The 4,922-nt window shown below is 34.2% G+C and overlaps 1 non-coding gene across 1 annotated transcript; it reads left to right on the forward strand.

Annotated features, from left to right (window-relative positions):
* Positions 1 to 2,835: 2,835 nt before the first annotated feature.
* On the forward strand, positions 2,836 to 2,942 carry LOC111814670. The gene has a single exon (XR_002819589.1). It is a non-coding gene; the product is annotated as a U6 spliceosomal RNA (small nuclear RNA).
* The last annotated feature ends 1,980 nt before the right edge of the window (positions 2,943 to 4,922 follow it).

Here is a 4,922-nt window from a genome sequence, read left to right on the forward strand (position 1 = left end):
CACTCTTTTAAGTTATGAAACATTTGTAATTCTTCAGTAGTAAATTATATCTATGAGATATAAGTATTGCATTCAAGAAGCCATATAACCATATTTTTGAAGTTGATGTTAGGTACAATTAATGCAGAATGTGAAAAGACTTTAATTTGATGATCATAAAATTTCTTCACTTAGAGGGAGAGACGAATTCTCCTCATTATTTCCTTTATTTCTGTTGACATACAAGGTCAGGCATTCTGCTCATTTACAACAATTTGGTGCATAAGAAGCAACGTACTACAGGATTAGGTTGAACTGTTCTCTTTTGGCATTTGAAAGAGGACTCCAATTATTTTCATGAATATTTTGAGATCAACTGTGATCTATTATTGAGATAATGAGGTATCATGAGGGGCCATCTCTTGTCTCCATTCCTGAAGGAATCATACGTGCCTGGTGTGTAAGAAACATTGATGTTTCTTTCCTTTGCCTTACCTTTGCTATCCCTCCTCTATCCATTACTAAGATAGAGATAAAAGGAAGTATGAAGCTGAGTGTGGTAACACAGACATTTAATTCCATCTCTAGGGAGGCAGAACCAGTAGGCTCACTATGAGTTGAAGACTAGCCTGGGCTATATAATGAGTTCAAACTCATGCTGAACTTAAAATTCATTCTCTACTGCTGGCCTTTACAAAAAGAGCCATTATTAGGCAGGTCCATCTGGCATTTCAGACAAGTCCTGTCTCCACAGAGATATCTAGCAGTAATTTCTGCACTAGTCTTTACTTCTGTAGCACACCATGCATACCAATTTGTTACCACTCAAACCCACTCTCTCGTTTACTGTTTCAGTCTCCCAAGAAGCCACACTCTTTTTCATGGAAGAGACAGTATCCTTAGTGTCCTTGAAAGAAGAAGAAACTCGCTATGATGACATTAAACCCAGTGCCAAATAGTGACTTCTTTGGAGCAACCATATTTGCAGATATCTCCTTTCTGGTTTTTTTCCTTCTTTTTTTCTGAAACAGGGATTAAACTCAGATCCTTGCATTTGCTAGTCAAGGGCCTATCCTACTGAGCCATCTCCCCGACACCTAACTGGTTTATTTCTTAAATAAATGACAATTCTATCTTTTTCATGATTGCAAAATTTTAACATGTATCTGTTATGAAGAATACTATTAACAGTGAATATTTAAGCCTTCACTAACCAATGCTGTTTTCTTTTTAAAAGTTTATTACTTTTTAATGGAAAACTTATTTTGTTGGTTTAAATGAATAAATATCTTTCATAAAATGTATCTAAAAGTGCATGCATCTTAGTAGAATTGTCATGAATGTTTTATATGCTCTTTGGACTATTAGTATGATTTTTTAGTCTGTACATATAATAATTATATAGTCTTCTTAGATAAATTAATGAATATGATGCTAAAAAAAGTGATGGAAGTAAAAGTGTTCAAGAAAGCAGCAAGAAAAGAATTGAAATGCTTGATGTACAAATAACAATTTCCTACAGTGAAAATAATTATTATGTACTAAAAACATGTAAAATAAGAGTCAGAAAATTGAAAAAAGGCAATAACCAAGTCGTGATTCATCCTATTTCTTTTTTATAGGATTTAGAATTCATAAGACTAAATATATAGAAATTGCAAAAACAATTATAATATGGAAATCTGCTGTGAGAGTATTACAATTAAAATGAAAACCAGTGACAAAAATAAATGAAAGTTTTGAAAATAGAATAGAAAATATCAATGAAACAAAGCTGTTTCTACAAAAAAGACAAATTTGAAAAATTCATAGCCAGAATGAATGCACACCTACACGTGCCAAAACACATACACACATACAAACGCACGCACAGAGACAGGGTTCAAAATATAAATGAAATCAGAAACAAAAATTCATAATTGATGTCTCAGATGTACAAAGAATCTGTAGAGGTTGCTGTGAACAATAATTTTTAAGTAAATTAGGTAACTTGCAAGAAACACACAAAACTTTAGACACACATATATTATCAAAATTGAATCACAAGGAAACTGAATATCTGAACAAACTGATAATGAGGAAGGAATTGAATCCAAAATAAATTTTTCCCATAAAAAAAAAGTTTGGGAGAAAATAGCTTCCACACAGAATTTTACCAAACATTTACAGAAGAATTAATGCAAGCTCTTTTGAAACTTTGTAAACATAGAAGAGAAGTAATTCTTCAAAACTTATTCTTTGAGGCTAGGTTTTCTGTGTGTTTTAGTTACTCTTGCTGCTGGGACAAACAACACTTAAAATGAGGGAAGGAAAGATTTATTTAGCTCACAGCTACTGAAGGTTTCAAGACACTGCAGTAGAGTCTGGGGAGCTGCCCTGTCCAGGATGACCTTCTCCATATCTTTGAGAAACCACGGCCTAGCCAGTTTATGATTCTCCAGCCCCGCCTCTCAAGCCCCTCCCTGGTCCTCTGGCCACATCCCTCAAGCCATGCTCTGCCCCTCAAGTGGTGACTGTCCAATGGTTGGCATGAGGCTTTGGAGGAACAAGTAGATACAAACCATAACACTTTGAAAACAAAACCAGAAAAATATCTTACAAAAGACAAAAATAGACTTAAGGTCTTTGATGAACAAAAAAGTAAAAATCTTAAATTAATAAAAAAATCTAATCCAAGAGCACATTAAAAATTATTTTTTGCTATGCATGATGATTCATTCATCTTATTCCAGTACTTTGGAAGGCTGAAGCAGTAGGATAACAAGCTTGATACAAGCATGGGAAATTTAATCAATTTCCCAGTCCCTATCTCAAAATTTAAAAAAAAGAAAATAAAAAGAAGTAAAAAGAACTGGAATGCTCTCTTTGGCAGCACATATATTAAAATAGGCACGATACAGAGAAAATTAGCATGGCCCCTGCACAAAGATTACACTCAAATTGGTGAAACGTTCCTTATTTTTCCACTAGAAAAGGAAAAAAGAAAAAAAAAATCACACTTAAAGGAAAATCCATCAGAATAATGGAAGAAATCTCTTCATAAACCATGAAGGCAAGAAGAGCATGGAGCAGAGTACTTCAAGTCTTCTATGAAAACAAACTCAAGCCCAGACTACTATACCCTGAAAAACTTTCTTTCAAGTGTGATGGAGAAGTAAAATACTTCCATGACAAAGAACAACTAAAGAATTTCATGATGACAAAGACAACCCTACACAGACTACTAAAAGATGTATTAGAGAGGAAGCAAATGATCAGAACTCCTTTAACCATCTGTGAAATGTAAATTAAAATAATACTTAGATCACATCTCACCCTAGAAATGATGGTTATAATAAAGAAACCATCCAACAACATAAGTTAGAGAGGCTTTAGGGAAAAAGGTACCCTTATCTACTTCTGGTGGATATATAGACCTGGTGCAATCATTATGGAAATCAGTGTGGAAACTCCTTAAAATCTAGGACTAGAAATCCCATTCAAACCAGCTATTCCACTACTAGGTATTTCCCAGAGGAACTGAAACCATCATATCATAGTGATATATGTGCAACTATGTTTACAGCAGCACAATTTGGATAGGTAAATCTTGGAAACAACCAAAATGCCCATCACCTAAAGAATGGATTAAAAAGATGTGGTATTATTATACAAAGGAGTATTACTCAGCTATAAGGATTGATAAACTCAATGCCTCTATATTTAAGTGAATGCCATTTGAATATAAACTCATAAGTGAAATAAACCATACATATATGTGTAAATATTGTGTAGTATTCCTAGTGTAACAACTAACAACAAGGAATAAGTATAGAAATGTATAACACAATTAAAAGGAAAGTGAGTACTTAAGCATTAACCAACAAAGAGAGGGCAAGGAGAAAATCTAGTAAATATGACAGTGGAAAAACAATATATTTACATGTACAAGATGGTCAAGGAAATGATGTTGAGAATCTTCAGCAGATTTTTGAAGCTAAAAAATTAATTGGCAGGATTATCGCCCTGACTGACTATATATGCTGATACCTGTGAACCAAGCAACCGCACTGAAGATAGCAAGGTGTAATACTAGGGTCATTCTTGAAATACATGTCATTCTGGTCTTCGAAATACGTACTGCTTGTCATGTCATATCAACTACTACTATACTGTCTCTCAAGTAAATGTGTGTTTAAAAAAGGTAATAAATGGAAACAAAAGACAAGAAAAACATGTCATAGCACTGTCCTGCTACAATGCTGTATATGGTTAGATTTCTAAATTTCAGAGTAAAATTATGCAATGGTTTATTCCTATTTTTAAATTTTTTTATCTTTTTTGTTTTTCATGCTTTTTTCTTCAAATTCAGTAGGGATTTAAAGTTGAACATATCAATACTTGATGGAAAATACCTGTTCTATGCTATGTCAAAAATGTTTGATATTCAGACAGATAGTGAGGTTAAGCTCAACTTCCTATGCTATAGGGTAATAATATCATTAAGCTTCTCTTCTGGAGGGGGAGGAACATAAGTTTCCAACCAAAAATTAGAGAAAAGTAAGGGCTACAAGGACAGCCAATATTTTGGCCCTAGCTTTTCAAATTCAATGAGGACTCAGAACATAAGAGAACCTGTACTGTAACATCCTGTAACTCAGTGATGCCCTAAATTTTCTGACCAAAGAGATTATGGGGCCACAGAGGAAAGTGATCAGTGTTGTAGAGTGTGCCTCAGGAGAATCACATGGAGAGAAAACATTCTCTCAGGTTTCCACAGAGTGAAAACGGGTCAATCAATGGCCCTGACTCATGCATATGGCTCACACTGACAAAAGATCTACAAATTGCAGTACAGGGCTTCTGGGTAAATCCTGAGGGGAGTTGACTGACCTTCTCAAATACAAAAGTTATTTTTCTTGTTATATAGGACTTCCTTTATGTTGGTTTTGGCCATCCAGCAG

The sequence above is a fragment of the Octodon degus genome, unplaced genomic scaffold (genome assembly GCF_000260255.1).
Source record: "Octodon degus isolate 3935 unplaced genomic scaffold, OctDeg1.0 scaffold00403, whole genome shotgun sequence".
Taxonomy (NCBI): domain Eukaryota; kingdom Metazoa; phylum Chordata; class Mammalia; order Rodentia; family Octodontidae; genus Octodon; species Octodon degus.